This window comes from Loxodonta africana, chromosome 26 (assembly GCF_030014295.1).
Source record: "Loxodonta africana isolate mLoxAfr1 chromosome 26, mLoxAfr1.hap2, whole genome shotgun sequence".
In the NCBI taxonomy this organism is placed as follows: domain Eukaryota; kingdom Metazoa; phylum Chordata; class Mammalia; order Proboscidea; family Elephantidae; genus Loxodonta; species Loxodonta africana.
In genome coordinates, this window is record NC_087367.1 from 20,573,089 (window position 1) to 20,589,743 (window position 16,655).

The window sequence follows — 16,655 nt, forward strand, 5'->3', positions numbered from 1 at the left end:
TGACCCCATTACAACAGAATGAAACATTGCCCAGTCCTGCACCATCCTCACAATCGTTGTTATGTTTGAGCTGATTGTTGCAGCCCACTGTGTCAATCCATCTCATTGAGGGTTTTCCCCTTTTTCACTGACCCTCTACCAAGCATGATGTCCTTTTCCAGGGACTGATCCCACCTGATAATGTGTACCAAGTATGTGACATGTAATCTTGCCATCCTTGCTTCTAAGGAGCATTATGACTGTACTTCTTCCAAGACAGATTTGTTGGTTCTTTTGGCAGTCCACATGTCATGGATTGAATTATGTCCCCCCCAAAATGTGTGTATGAATTTGGCTGGGCCTGATTCCTGGTATCGTGTGATTTTTCTGTATGTTGTAAATCCTCCCTCTATTATGTTAACGAGGGAGGATGGGCAGCAGCTGTGTTAGTGAGGCAGGACTAAATCTACAAGACTGGATTGTGTCTTGAGACAATCTCTCGAGATGTAAGAGAAGTCAGCAGAGAGACAGGGGGACCTCATATGACCAAGAAAGCAGCACTGGGAGCTGAGTGCATCTCTGGGGTCCCTGCACCTGAGAAGCTCCTCGACCAGGGAAAGATTGATGACAAGGAATCTTCTTCCAGAACCGACAGAGAGAGAAAGCCATCACCTCGAGCTGACACCCTGAATTCGGACTTCTAACCTACTAGACTGTGAGAGAATAAATTTCTATTTGTTAAAGCCATCGTTTGTGATATTTCTGTTATAGCAGCACTAGGTGACTAATACCATAACTCAAAGACATCAATTCTTTGGTCTTCCTTATTCATCATCCAGCTTTCGCGTGCATATGAGGCAATTGAAAACACTATGGCTTGGGTCAGGTGCACCTTAGTCTTCAAAGTGACATCTTTGCTTTTCAACACTTTAAAAAGGTCTTTTGCCTCAGATTTGCCCAATGCAGTAAGTCGTTAGATTTCTCTACTGCTGCTTCCATGGGTGTTTGACTGTGGATACAAGTAGAACTAAATCCTTGACAACTTCCATGTTTTCTCCCTTTATCATGATGTTGCTTATTGGTCCAGTTGTGAGAATTTTTGTCTTCTTTATGTTGAGATGTAATCCATACTGAAGGCTATCGTCTTTGATCTTCATCAGTAAGTGCTTCAAGTTCTCTTCACTTTCAGCAAGCAAGGTGTGTCATCTGCATATTGCAGGTTGTTAATGAGTCTTCTGGAAACCTTGGTAGCGTAGTGGTTAAGTGCTATGGCTGCTAACCAAAAGGTCGGCAGCTCGAATCCGCCAGGTGCTCCTTGGAAACTCTATGGAGCAGTTCTACTCTGTCCTGTAGGGTTGCTATGAGTCAGAATTGACTCGACGGCACTGGGTTTGGTTTGATTTTTTGGTTAATGAGTCTTCCTTCAGTCTTGATACCTTGCTCTTCATTATAATCCAGCTTTTTGGATTATTTGCTCAGCAGACAAGTTGAATTAAGTATGGTGAAAGGATACAACCCTGACACACACCGTTCTTGACTTTAAACCACACAGTATTCCCTTGCTCTGTTCGAATGACTGCCTCTTGATCTACATACAAGTTTTGCATGAGTATGATTTAGTGTTCTGGAATTCCCATTCTTCACAACGTTACCCATAATTTGTTATGATCCACGGTCGACTGCCGTTGCATAGTCAATAAAACAGAGGTAAACATCTTCCTCATATTCTGTGCTTTCAGCCAGAATCCATCTGATATCAGCAATGAAATCTCTGGATTCATGTCCTCTTCTCTATCTTGTTCCATGTCTTCCTTCAGTACAGTTGGTTCCTAATCATATGCAACCTCCTGAAATGTTGAACGTCGACAAATTCTTTTTCCTATAGTGACTGCGTATTCCTTCCACCTTCTTTTTTAATTTTTATTGTGTTTTAAGTGAAAGTTTACAAATCAAATCAGACTCTCATACAAAAATTTATATACACCTTGCTATATACTCCTAGTTGCTCTCTCCCCTAATGAGACAGCATACTCCTTCTCTCTACCCTGTATTCCCCATGTCCATTCAGTCAGCTTCCAATCCCCTCTGCCCTCCTACCTCCTCTCCAGACAGAAGCTGCCCACACAGTCTTATGTGTCTACTTGATCCAAGAGGCTCACTTCTCACCAGTATCATTTTCTATCCCATAGTCCAGTCCAATCCCTGTCTGAAGTGTTGGCTTTAGGAATGGTTCCTGTTTTGGGAACCTTCGTGATCGTTCTAGTCTCAGTCAGACCATTAAGTCTGGTCTTTTTATGAGAATTTGAGGTCTGCATCCCACTGCTTTCCTGCTCCCTCAGGGGTTCTCTGTTGTGTTCCCTGTCAGGGCAGTCATTGGTTGTAGCCAGGCACTGTTTAGTTCTTCTGGTCTTCGGCTGATGTAGTCTGTGGTATATGTGGCCCTTTCTGTCTCCTGGGCTCGTAATTACCTTGTGTCCTTGGTGTTCTTCATTCTCCTTTGCTCCAGGTGGGTTGAGACCAATTAATGCATCTTAGATGGCTGCTTGCTTGTGTTTAAGACTCCAGACGCCACTCTCCAAAGTGGGATGCAGAATGTTTTCTTAATAGATTTTATTATGCCAATTGACTTAGATGTCCCCTGAAACCATGGTCCCCAAACCCCCGCCCATGCTACGAGAACCTTTGAAGCAATCAGTTTATTCAGGAAACTTCTTTGCTTTTGGTTTAGTTCAATTGTGCTGAACTCTCCTGTATTGTGTGTTGTCTTTCCCTTCACCTAAAGTAGTTCTTATCTACTACCTAATTAGTCAATACCCATCTCCCACCCTTCCTCCCTTCCCCCTCTCATAACCATCAAAGAATATTTTCTTCTCTGTTTAAACTATTTCTTGAGTTCTTACAATAGTGGTCTTATACAATATTTGTCCTTTTGCAACTGACTAATTTCACTCAGCATAATGCCTTCCAGATTCCTCCATGTTATGAAATGTTTCACAGATTCATCACTGTTCTTTATAGATGCGTAATATTCCGTTGTGTGAATATACCACAATTTATTTATCTATTCATCCATTGATGGGCACCTTGGTTGCTTCCATGTTTTTGGTATTGTAAACAGTGTTGCAAAGAACATGGGTGTGCATATATCTCTTAGTGTAAAGGCTCTTATTTCTCTAGGATATGTTCCAAGGAGTGGGATTGCTAGATCTTATGATAGTTCTATTTCTAGCTTTATATAAGGAAGCATCAATCGATTTCCAAAGTGGTTGTACCATTTTACATTCCCACCAAAGCAGTATGTAAATCTTTCAGTCTCTCCACAACCCTCTCCAACATTTATTATTTTGTGTTTTTTGGATTAATAATGCCAGTCTTGTTGGAGTAAGAAGGAATGATTGTGAGCATTTCCTCATGTATCTGTTAGCTACCTGAATGTCTTCTTTAGTGAAGTGCCTGTTCATATCTTTTGCCCATTTTTTAATTGGGTCATTTGTCTTTTTGTAGTTGAGTTTTTGCAGTATCACGTAGATTTTAGAGATCAGGTGCTGATCGGAAATGTCATAGCTAAAAACTTCTTCCCAATATGTAGGTAATCTTTTTACTCTTTTGGTGAAGTCTCTGGATGAGCATAGGTGTTTGATTTTTAGGAGCTCCCAGTTATCTAGTTTTTCTTCTGCATTGTTAGTAATGTTTTATATACTGTTTATGCCATGTTTTAGGGCTCCTAACGTTGTCCCTATTTTTCCTTCCATGATCTTTATCATTTTAGATTTTATATTAAGTCTTTGACCCATTTCGAGCTCATTTTTGTGCATGGAGTGAGGTATGGGTCTTGTTTCATTTTTTTTTTTTGCAGATGGATATCCAGTTATGCTAGCACCATTTGTTAAAAAGTCTTTTCCCCATTTAACTGATTTGGGCCCTTTGTCAAATATCAACTGCACATATGTGGATGGATTTATGTCTGGATTCTCAATTCTGTTCCATTGGTCTACATATCTGTTGTTCTACCAGTACCAGGCTGTTTTGACTACTGTGGCAGTATAATAGGTTCTAAAATCAGGTAGAGTAAGGCCTCCCACTTTGTTCTTCTTTTTCAGTAATGCTTTACTTATCTGGGGCCTCTTTCCCTTCCATAGTAAGTTAGTGATTTGTTTCTCCATCTCATTAAAGAATGTCATTGGAATTTGGATCGGAATTGCATTAAATGTATAGATCGCTTTTGGTAGAGTAGACATTTTTACAATGTTAAGTCTTCCTATCCATGAGCAAGGTATGTTTTTCCACTTATGTAGGTCTCTTTTGGTTTCTTGCAGAAGTGTTTTGTAGTTTTCTTTGTATAAGTCTTTTACAATCTCTGGTAAGATTTATTCCTAAGAATTTTATCTTCTTGGGGACTACTATAAATGGTATTGATTTGGTGATTTCCTCTTTGATGTTCTTTATGTTGGTGTAGAGGAATCCAGCTGATTTTTATATGTTTATCTTGTATCCTGATACTCTGCTGAACTCTTCTATGAGTTTCAGTAGTTTTCTTGAGGATTCCTTAGGGTTTTCCATGTATAAAATCATGTCATCTGCAAACAGATACTTTTACTTCTTCCTTGCCAATCTGTGGAAACCCTGGTGGCATAGTGGTTAAGTGCTATGGCTGCTAACCAAAGGGTCAGCAGTTCGAATCTGCCAGGTGCTCCTTGGAAACTCTATGGGGCAGTTCTACTCTGACCTATAGGGTCGCTATGAGTCGAAATTGACTCGATGGCACTGGGTTTGGTTTTTTTGGTTTTGCCAATCTGTATGCCCTTTATGTCTTTACCTAGCCTAATTGCTCTGGCTAGGACCTCCGGCACAATGTTGAATAAGAGTGGTGATAAAGGGCATCCTTGTCTGGTTCCTGATCTCAAGGGGAATGCTTTCAGACTCTCTCCATTTAGGATGATGTCTGCTATTGGCTTTGTATAAATGCCTTTTATTATGTTGAGGAATTTTCCTTCTATTCCTATTTTGCTGAGAGTTTTTATCATGAATGGTTGTTGAACTTTGTCAAATGCCTTTTCTGCATCAATTGATAAAATCATGTGATTCTTTTATTTATATGATAAAAAAATTTATATGATGGATTACATTAATTGTTTTTCTAATGTTGAACCGTCCCTGTATACCTGGTATAAATCCCACTTGGTCATGGTGAATTATGTTTTTGATATGTTGTTGAATTCTATTGGCTAGAATTTTGTTGACGATTTTTGCATCTAAATTCATGAGGGATATAGGTCTGTAATTTTCTTTTTTTTTGTAGTGTCTACCTGGTTTTGGTATCAGGGATATGCTGGCTTCATAGAATGAGTTTGGGAGTGTTCCGTCCTTTTCTATGCTCTGATATACCTTTAGTAGTAGTGGTGTTAACTTTTCTCAGAAAGTTTGATAGAACTCTGCAGTGAAGCCGTCCACACCAGGGCTTTCCTTTCATCTTCTTTTGATGCTTCCTGTGTTGTTTAATATTTTCTCAGTAAAATCCTTCAGTATTGCAACTCAATGCTTGAATTTTTCCTTCAGTTCTTTTAGCTTGAGAAATGCTGAGCGTGTTCTTCCCTGTCGGTTTTCTAACTCCAGGTCTTTACACATGTCGTTATAGTACTTTCCTTGTCTTCTGGAGCCACCCTTTGAAATTTTCTGTTCATCTCTTTACTTCATCATTTCTTCTATTTGCTTCAGTTACTTAACATTCAAGAGCAAGTTTCAGAGTCTCTTCTGGCACCCATTTTGGTCTTTTCTTCCCCGTCTTTTTAATGACCTCTGGCTTTCCTCATGTATGATGTCCTTGATGTCATTCCACAACTCATCTGGTCTTCAGTCATCAGTGTTCAACACGTCAGATCTATTCTTGAGATGGTCTCTAAATTCAGGTGGGATATATTCAAGGTCATATTTCGGGTTTCATCGACTTGTTCTAATTTTCTTCAGCTTCAACTTGAACTTGCATATGCGCAATTGACGGTCTGTTCTGCGGTCGGCCCCTGGCCTTGCTCTGACTGATGATATTGAGCTTTTCCACTGTCTCTTTCCACAGATGTTGTCAATTTGATTCCTGTGTATTCCATCTGTCGAGGTCCATGTATATAGTGGCTGTTTATGTTATTGAAAAAAGGTATTCACAATGAAGAAGTCACTCATCTTGCAAAATTTTATCATGTGATCTCCAGCATCGTTTCTATCACCAAAGCTATATTTTCTAACTACCAGTCCTTCTTCCTTGTTTCCAACTTTCAAATTCCAATCACCAGTAATTATCAGTGCATTCTGATTGCGTGTTTGATGGATTTTAAACTGCAGACGTTGGTAAAAATCTTGAGTTTCTTTATCTTTGGCCTTAGTGGTTGTTGGGAGTCTTGGTCATCTAGTGCTGCTATAACAGATATATCACAAGTGAATGGCCTTAACAAAGAGAAGTTTATTCTCTCTTACTCCAGTAGGCTAGAAGTCTGAATTCAGGGCATCAGCTTCAGGGGAAGGCTTTCTCTCTCTGTTAGCTCTGGAGTAAGGTCCTTGTGATGCATCAGTCTCCCCTTGGCCTGAGAGCATCTCAGGGCAGGAGCCTCCAGTCCAAAGGATGCACTCACTGGCTTCTTCGTGGTATGAGGTCCCTATGTCTCTCTGCTCGCTTCTCTCTTTTATATCTCAAAAGAGATTGGCTCTAGACACTATCTAATATTGTAGACCTCATCAATATAACTACCGATAATCCATCTTATTACATCATAGTGATAGGATTTACAACACATAGGGAATTTTTTTTTTTTTTTTTGGGAGATTACATCAGATGATTAAATGGTAGACAATCATACAATCATACAAAGGAATCATGACCAAGCCAAGTTGACAGATATTTTTGGGGGACACAATTCAATCCGTGACAGTGGGTAAATGTGAATACTACTCGTATTAACTGGTCTTCCTTGTCGGCATATGGATATTATCCTATCACTGACAGCGTTGTATTTCAGGATAGATCTTGAAATGTTCTCTTGCCTAGACAATTTCGATAACTTCCTAACTTATATCCTTCCTCTACTATTGACCTCGGCTTTTCTCACAGAAGCCAGGGAGATCCATTTAAAAATCAAACCAAGCCAATTAAATCAAATCAAATACGTCTCTTCTATACTTAAATACTTTCAGTGGCTTCTTATCACATTTTGACTAAAACTCAGACTCTTCAATAAGATCTATAAGGATCTGCAAGGTCAAGATCTGTGGTCCTTGACCCTAGCAGCACATTAGAACCACCTAGGGATATTTTTAAAAAAATCAGTTGCTGAGCACCACTCTTAAAACACTCTGATTTAATTGATCTGTGTTGGGGTCTGGAGTTTACTGGTATTTTAAAAAGGTTCTTGGGAGTAGGTTCTGAAGTTCAGCTAGGTTGGAGAACCTCTACTTAGATCTTGCCTCTTCTTCCATCCTCAACTAGTGCTGCCACCCTTCTCACTCATTATGCTTTTTTTTTACTTGTTTTTTAAAAATAATTTTATTTATCCTGTTGTTGTTAAGAATATACACAACAAAACATACACCGATTCAACAGTTTTTATACGTACAATTAGTGACATTGATTCCATTCTTCGAATTGCATGACCATTCTCGCCTTCCTTTTCTGAGTTGTCCCTCCCGCATTAACATATATCCACTGCCCCCTAAGGTTCCTATCTTTCGAGTTGCTGTTGTCAGCTGATCTGATCCCCTCTAAAACCAAAAAACCAAACCCACTGCCGTTGAGTTGATTCTGACTCATAATGACCCTATAGGACAGAGTAGAACTGCCCCATAGGGTTTCCAAGGAGCAGCTGGTGGATTCGAACTGCTGACCTTTTGGTTAGCAACCTGAGCTTTTAGCCACTGCACCATCAGGCCCCCTCTCAAAAAATATGGAACACTTCATGAATTTACATGTCATTGTTGTACAGGGTCATGTTAATCTTCTCTGTATCATACCAGTTTTAGTATATCAAGGTAGAACTTTTTTACTAGCTAAGCTAAACTATTGTTTCGTTTTAAGAAGACTTCAGGGGATATTTTTGGTTTAAGGTTTACAGATTATCTCAGGGCAATAGTTTCAGGGGTTCATCCCACATTTATGGCTCCAGAAAGTCTGAAGCCCATGATAATTTGAAATTCCGTTCTGCATTTTCCCCCTTTTGATCAGGATTCTTCTATAGAATCCTTGATCAAAATGTTCAGTAATGGCAGCCAGGCACCATCCAGTTCTTCTGGTCTCATGGGAAAGGAGGCAGCTGTTCATGGAGGCAATTAGCCACACATTCCATATCCTCCTCCTCCTATTCCTGACTCTCCTTCTTCCTCTGTTGTTCCAAGTGAATAGAGACCAATTGTTGTGCCTTGGATGGCCTCTTGCAAGCTTTTAAGACACCAGGCACTATGCATCAAACTAGGGATGTCCTGTGAAACCATGACCCTAAACCTCCAAACCAAGAAACCAAACCCCATGAAGTTTTTGGTTGTATATAAGCAGACTCAGCGGCTACTCCTTTTTTTTTCTGTTGTTGTTATAAATACATATATCACACAACTTTTGCCAATTCAACTTTTTATAGGTGTGTAACTTATTGACAGCAATTGCAATAATCGACTGTGAAACCCTAACCTTAATCAATGCAATATTTCCATCACCATTAACCCCCCTCTCTCTCCCTCCCTTCTGCCCCTAGTAACCACTAATAAATATATATTTGCCTTTTCTTGTCTTTTTATATAAGTGAGATCATGCAGTATTTGTTCTTTTGTGGTTGACTTATTTCATTCAGCATAATGTCTTCCAGCTCCATCCATACTGTAGCATGTTTCAAGACTTTATTTCTCCTATTGGCTGAGGAATATCCCATTGTATGTGTTACCGCATTTTGTTTATCCATTCATGTGTTGATGGGCATTTAGGTTGTTTTCACCTTTTGGCTATTGTGAATAGTCCTGCAATGAACACTGGTGTACAAGTATCTGTTTGAGTCTCTGCTTTCAAGTCTTTTGACTATATAGCTACGAGTGGAATTCCTGGGTTATACGGTAGTTCTATTTTTAGTTTTTTTGTGGAATGGCCACACTGTTTTCCACAACGGCTGTACCATTTTGTATTCCTACCACAAATGAGTAGCAGTACCAATTTCCCCACATCCTCAACAACATTTGTTATTTATTTATTTTAGTTGTATCTTAGCCATCCTAGTGAGAGTGAAATGGTATCTGTGGTTTTGATTTGCATCTTTCTGATGGCTAATGGTGCTGAGCATCTTTTCATGTGTTTGGTGGCCACTTGAATGTCCTCTTGGGTGAAATGTCTATTCAAGTCAAAGACCACAGCCTTCAGTATGGATTACACCTCAACATAAGAAAACAGAAATCCTCATAACTGGACCAAAACCAACATCATATAAAGAGAGGAAAGATTGAAGTTGTCAAGGATTTCATTTTACTTGAATCCACAATCAACACCCATGGAAGCAGCAGTCAAGAAATCAAAAGACACATTGCGTTGGGCAAATTGGCTGCAAAAGACCTCTTTAAACTGTTGAAAAGCAAAGATGTCACCTTGAGGACTAAGGTGCGCCTGAGCCAAGCCATAGTGTTTTCAATAGCCTTGTATGCATTTGAAAGTTGGACAATGAATAAGGAAGACTGAAGAAGAATTGACGCCTTTGAATTGTGGTGTTGGCGAAGAATATTGAAAATACCATGGACTGCCAAAAGAACGAACAAATCTGTCTTGGAAGAAGTACAACCAAAATGCTCCTTAGAAGCAAGGATGGGGAGACTATGTCTCACATACTTTTGACATGTTATCAGGAGGAATCAGTCCCTGGAGAAGGACATCATGCTTGGTAAAGTAGAGGGTCAGTGAAAAAGAGGAAGACCCTCAACGAGATGGATTGACACAGTGTCTACAACAACGGGCTGAAGCATAATAACAATTGTGAGAGTGGCACAGGACCAGGGAGTGTTTCATTCTGTTGTGCATAGGGTCGCTATGAGTCGGAACTGACTCGATGGCACCTAACAACAACAACAACATGATATTAATGAGGCAGGACACAATCTACAGGATTAGGCTGTATCTCAAATCAATCTATTTTGAGATATAAAAGAGATTAAATAAGCGAGCAGAGATCAATGGACCTCATTATCATCAAGAAAGAAGGGCCAAGTGTGGAGCATGTCCTTTGTACCTGGGGTCCCTGTACTGAGGACCTCCTAGGCCTAGGGGAAGATTGATGCCAAGACACATGGGGATCTCCAAAGAATGCTGGGCCCACAGATGCTGAAAGGAGACAAGGACCTTTCTCCTAAATTGTGAGCTGACAGAGAGAAAAAGCCTTCTCCTGGAGATGGTGCCCTGAATTTGGACTTCCAGCCTACTAAACTGTGAGATAATAAATTTCTGTTTGTTAAAGCCATCCACTTGTGGTATTTCTGTTAAAGCACCACTAGATAACTAAGACAGTATTCTATTTACAGAGGCTTCTCCTAACCACTCAATCTAAAGTTGTCCCCCTTGTTCCTCTCTGTTGTAGTTTTCCTTATTTCTTTCTTAATGCTTGTCGCCATTTAAAAATGACATATATTTGTCTTTTAAAATCTTCGTCTCTTCCACTAGACTGTAGACTACAGAAGGACAGATTATGTTGTCTCTGTGTGTGTGCGTGTGATTCGCCTCTTAAATTCAGAGGCTAGCATAGGGCTGAGTACATAATAGGTATGTCAAGGACTGTGAAGGGGTCTGAGATGTTACTGTACTTGCAAGCTAATAAGTAAGCCTGCTATGGTTTAACGAATACTGGCAGGAGACACAAGACTCTTGGGTTAGAGACAAAAGACGTATTACTCATAGCAACAGCACTGGCCAGAGCATCAGCATTTGCATCAGCTCCTTGAATCCTAATTCCCACAGTGTGATGTTGGTGAGGTCTGGGTGACACCTGCACAAGCAGTGGGTTGCATTACAGAAGAGGAACCCTAAGCTTAGGGAACCAGAACCATTTATAATGAGCAGTTAGTCTACGTGACCTTTGCCCCAGAGAGAGACATTACCTTTATAACACCAGACAGCAAACAAACCAGCCCTCTGCTCCACCAGCAGGGAGAAATTATCTCTAACTTTCAAGGCTGTTCACTATACAAATATCCTTGCAAAGATAGTCAGGAACAAAGGCAGTTAGTGCCTCAGCTTGCAAGGGAGAGACACATGGCAAATTTTCTCCTCACAAGGTGTTACATACCTATTTGTAGACTGGGTAAATAAGTAAATAAATGCACAAGTATAACTGCTTTAGCCAAGCCCATCTCCACCATTTTCCATATATGTACTGCTTGTTTCTATCTCCTTGGTTTTGCTTATCTATCATTATTTCCTGGAGGAACAATTATGACAAAACTGCCTAGGAAAAATGCAGTGCTCCATGTCTAGCCCCTGAATTCCTTATCCCTTCCTGTTTCCTGGATTCCTGAGACCCTGTCCATAAAAAGCCTTTCCTGTACCTGTTCCCTCCCAGGTTAGCTACTCTCTGTTTCCCACATGCCATGAAGTTGAGGGATGGTTTTTCTTAGCTTGCATGTAGATATTCTGTCTGGAAGAAAAATATCTAATCAGTGTTTTCTTCTTTTTCCTAGAAATATACAGTGGGTCCTTGGGGTTCTTAAAAAAACCAAAAACCAAACCCAGTGCCTTCGAGTCGATTCCAACTCATAGCGACCCTATAGGACAGAGTAGAACTGACCCATAGAGTTTCCAAGGAGCGCCTGGTGGATTTGAACTGCCGACCTTTTGGTTAGCAGCTGTAGCACTTAACCACTATGCCACCTGGGTTTCCTGGGGTTCTTAGGTTACTAAGAAGTAAGGTGGGAGTTTATTTTTTGATGGCACAAGGATACCCTATATGAGGATCATTCATTCTCACTGGAGTTACCCTCTTTCTCCCATGACATGAATAACCACTATGTAGCTGTCTTCCCAGCAATAGCTTGTACAAATGAGATGAGCCCTGTGATTGCCCAGGTTTTCTGCCTGGACGCACTTTACAGACCAAGCACAGGGAGAGAGAACCCAAATACAACCTGGAGACCTCATGTAGTTGAAGTGTCAGAGATTGGAATTCAGGGAGACTGAAGCAGCTGAAATTTGTGGGACAGAGTACAGGAGAGGAGGGAGCTGTGCAGTGAAGGTGCTCCAGAAATCTACATGGGGTGCTTTGATTAAATACTAAGCTGTGCATATGTAGTGTAAAACTACACTAAGCCAGGCAAAGAATAACTACTGGAAACAGAACAACAACAACAAAACCAACTACCAGGAATTCGTAAGCCGAACAGTTTTCAAAACTCACATCGGGTTAGATGTTCAAGTTCCAGCTAGCCAGAGTGGAAAGACCTTGGTGAGGTCTTCAGCAGAGATCTCATAAAGGTCATGCCTTAGTAGTTGGCTAAACTAGTCCTAAGGTAAAGATACTCTAGACTAGATTTCTCAACCATAGCACTACTGGAATTTTTGGGGTGGGCAATTCTTTATTGTGGGAGACTTTCTATGAATTGTAGGATGTTTAGCAGCATCCCTGGCTTCTACCCCCTAGATGCCAATAGCACCCCACCTCCTGTTTATGACAACCGAAAACATCTCCAGACATTGCTAATATCCCCTTGGGTGTGGGGCAAAATGCCACTTGATTGAGAACCACTGCTGTAGACCTACCCTAACAGAGTATAAAAACAAGCCTAAGAATTAAGTTGATCTTCGAGTAACTCAATTGTTTGCCCTCTCCTCCGCCACAAAAAAACTCCAATGCTCTTTACAGAAAGAACAAAATCTAGTCACTTAACAATGTAATATCATAATGTCCAAAATCCAACAAAAAATTAGTAGGTATGTGTAAGGGTTGTATCCTTTCACCATACTTATTCAATCTGTATGCTGAGCAAATAATCTGGGAATGTGGACTATCTGAAGAAGGATGGGGCATCAGGATTGGAGGAAGGCTCATTAACTACCTTCGATATGCAGATAACACAACCTTGCTTGCTGAAAGTGAAGAAGACTTAAAGCACTTACTGATGAAGACCAAGACTACAGCCTTCAGTATGGATTACACCTCAACGTAAAGAAAACATAAATTCTCACAACTGGACCAAAAAGCAACATCATGATAAATGGAACAAATATTGAAGTTGTGAAGGATTTCATTCTACTTGGATCCACAATGCCCACGGAAGCAGCAGTCAAGAAATCAAACGATGTATTGCAGCGGGCAAATCTGCTACAAAAGACCTCTTTAAAGTTTAAAAAGCAAAGATGTCACTTTGAGACTAAGTTGCGCCTGACCCAAGTATTTTCAGTCACCTCATATGCATGTGAAAGCTGGACAATGAATAAGGAAGACCAAAAAAGGTTTAATGCCTTTGAATTATGGTGTTGGTGAAGAATACTGAATATACCATGTACTGCCAGAAGAATGAACAAACCTGTCTTGGAAGAAGTACAGCCAGAATGCTCCTTAGAAGTGAGAATGGTGAGACTTTGTCTCATGTAATTTGCACATGTTATCAGGAGGGATCAGTCCCTGGAGAAGGATATCATGCTTGGTAAAGTAGAGAGTCAGTGAAAGGCAGGAAGACCCTCAAAAAGATGGACTGGCACAGTGGCTCCAATGATGGGCTCAAGCATAGCAAGGATTGTGAGGGTGCCACAGGACTGGGCAGTGTTTTGTTCCGTTGTACACAGGGTTCCTATGAGTCGGAACCAACTTGCCAGCACTTAACAACACAAACATGCTAATAAGCAGGAAAATGTGACCTATAATCAGAAGAAACTAGAGTCACAAGAGTCAGATCTAGAAATGACAGAGATTATGGAAATAGCATACAAGGAATTTTAAAAGTTTATTGTAAAGCTTAGTCATGTGACTTGCTTTGCTCAAATGAATGTTAGTACACTTGTGGTTCTTGTTTTCTGGTGCTCAGCCACAGTTTTAGGGTAGCAGTAAGTCATTAACACAACTGAGTATGCTCCTCATATGTTACCCAACCTCTTTATATAATTAATTGGTGGTTAAAAAAAAGTCTTGAGACTTCTGGCCAACATGGCACCCTAGACAGAAGCACTACGCTGTCCCTCTACAGCAAAGACCCGAAAAACTAAACAAAACAGAGACAAATGTCATTCCTGGAACCTGAAGTGTTCAATGAAGAGATAAAGAACTCAGCCAAGCACCAGATGGAATAAGAAACTGACAGAGGGCAGAGAGCAATGAGAGCGACGTGCAGAGGACCCCATCAGCTAACGCAGCACGGATCCACCATCTTGGACTCACGGTTGGGATTGGCAGACAGGGAGCGCAGGAAAGCAGCTTCTTGGAACTCCCAGCAGGAGCAGAGCACCGAGTAACCAGCGATACACACTTTCCCACCCCCAATTCTCTCCCCGCTGCTCTACCTTTGAGCTTGCTGGCTGGCTGCGGTGGCTCAGCTGGCTGGAAAGTGCAGATCAGTGCAGCTTGGATTTGCCCCACCCTCGTTGGAGATTGGCAGACAGGGAGTACAGGAAAGCAGCTTCAAGAAGTTCCCAGGAGGAGACAGAGCACCAGGTAACGAGCGATATACGCTTTCCTAACCAGCCCCCCTTCTCCCCCCTCCCCCGCCTTTAGCCCCCTCTGCTTCCCGCCAGCAGCATTCTCTTCGCTGGGAGGCAACTGCTTTGGCCTCAGGCTGCTTGGATTTGCCCTGCCCACGCGGGCCGGGCCCCTGGGCTGGCCTTGGTTCTTTCTATCTCTTTTGGTTTCTTCTGTGCCTCCTACCACCTCCCCTCCTTTCTCTGGAACAGCTGGCTCCATGTGCCATCTTTGCTTCTTCTTGAAAGCCTGTGAAGCCACACTCTGTTGGAGAATTACTCCCCTGGCCTGTGACACCACATTGCTGTGATCCCTGGGGCTTTTTTTCCCTTTGTTTTGCTTTGTTCTGCTTTCTTTACGCAGCTTGGGAGCCCCTCCTAGCTGGGCTGCACTGCGCGGCTTAGGAGCCACTCCCCCAACCTGCGCAGCCTCCTAGGTGGGATCCTTGGGGGCATTTCTTTTTGTCTCTTCTTCCCTTTCTATCTTTCTTGATTTCTCAGTTGTCATCTCTCTACATTTCTTTTCCTATCTCCTGAATACCTGGTGCTGTGTGACATATATACCTCCCTCTATCCAGGCAGCCCAGGAGCCACTTTCCTGGTCTTAGCAGCCTCACCAGTGGGACTCCAGGACTCCTGGGGGCTTGTCTTTTCCAAATTTTTATCTAGTTATTTTTTTTATTTCTTTTTCTCTGTTTCTCAGCTTTTGATCTCTCCACTCCAGTGGCAAGCTCCCTTAGCCCCCCTTTTTTTTCTTTGCTTTTGGCTCCTGTTTCTCTCTTCTCTCTCCTCTTTCCCATACCCCTATTAGCTCCACACATCACAACCTCTCCCCTCTTTCCTGCTTACCTGCACTGTGCATTGAACATCACATCCCCAAGCAGCACAGGCATGGCCTACTGGAACCTGCCAGGACTGATTGCTGGCCCACCCTGTCGGCCCTAGTATGTGCCACAAACAACCCATCCCAGCCCCTCCCCTTCAGCTGGACCTGCCCTGGGGCACCATAGCTGAATGACTGGCCCTGCCCATTGGACAAGAAGGTGAAAAGTTTTGTGACAACAGACGAGCAAACAACAAAGGATGCACAGCCCGTCTGCTCAGACTTAACCAAATAAAACAAAAAAGGAGGATGAAACAAACAAATCTATAATCAAGGATTGATGAAAATAACTACTGAAAGTCCTGAAGACAGCAGACAATATCAAAACATATTTAAAAAAACAGGACAAGATAGTTCCAGTAAGAATCCAAAATAAAACACCAGATGACTTTCCAGTAGAAGAAAAGGCACTAGAACTACCTGACAGGGAATTCAAATCTCTAATATTCAGAGCAATTCAGGAGTTGAAGCAAAAGCAGAAAAAAATGAGCAAAAAACAGACAAATTTATGGAAAAGGTAGACAAATTCATGGAAAAGACAGACTGAAAAATGGGACAATTCAGGAAAATAATACAGGAGCAAAATGCCAAAATAAATTCACAACTAGAAATCATACAAAAACAACAATTAGAAATCCAAAAGATAAACAACAAGATTTCAGAAATGGACAGTGTCATAGAAGGGGCGAGGAGCAGGTTTGAAATGACGGAAGACAGAATCAACAAAATTGAAGATAAACACTTGGATACAACTCTCTTTGAGGAAAAATCAGAAAAAAGAATGAAGAAAAATGAAGAAACCCTGAGAGTTACGTGGGATAAACAATCAAAAGCAAAAATTTATAAGTGATCAGAGTTCCAGTACAGGGAGAGAAAACGGAAAGCACAGAGGGGGTCATTGAAGAACTGCTGACAGAAAACTTCCCTAATATCATGAATGATGAAAAGCTGACCATCCAAGAAACTCAAGAACTCCATATAGGATAGACCCCAAAAGAAAAACACCAAGGCGTATCATAATCACACTTGCTAAAACCAAAGACAAAGAAAAACTGCAAGCAGCTCGAGAAAAACAATAAGTCACATACAGAGGAGAAACGATAAGACTATACTCTGGTTATTCAGCAGAAA

At 41.3% G+C, this 16,655-nt stretch overlaps 1 non-coding gene across 1 annotated transcript; it reads right to left on the reverse strand.

The window, feature by feature from the left end:
* Window positions 1-7,898: 7,898 nt before the first annotated feature.
* LOC135228715 (U6 spliceosomal RNA) lies at window positions 7,899-8,000 on the reverse strand. The gene has a single exon (XR_010319500.1). It is a non-coding gene; the product is annotated as a U6 spliceosomal RNA (small nuclear RNA).
* Window positions 8,001-16,655: the final 8,655 nt, after the last annotated feature.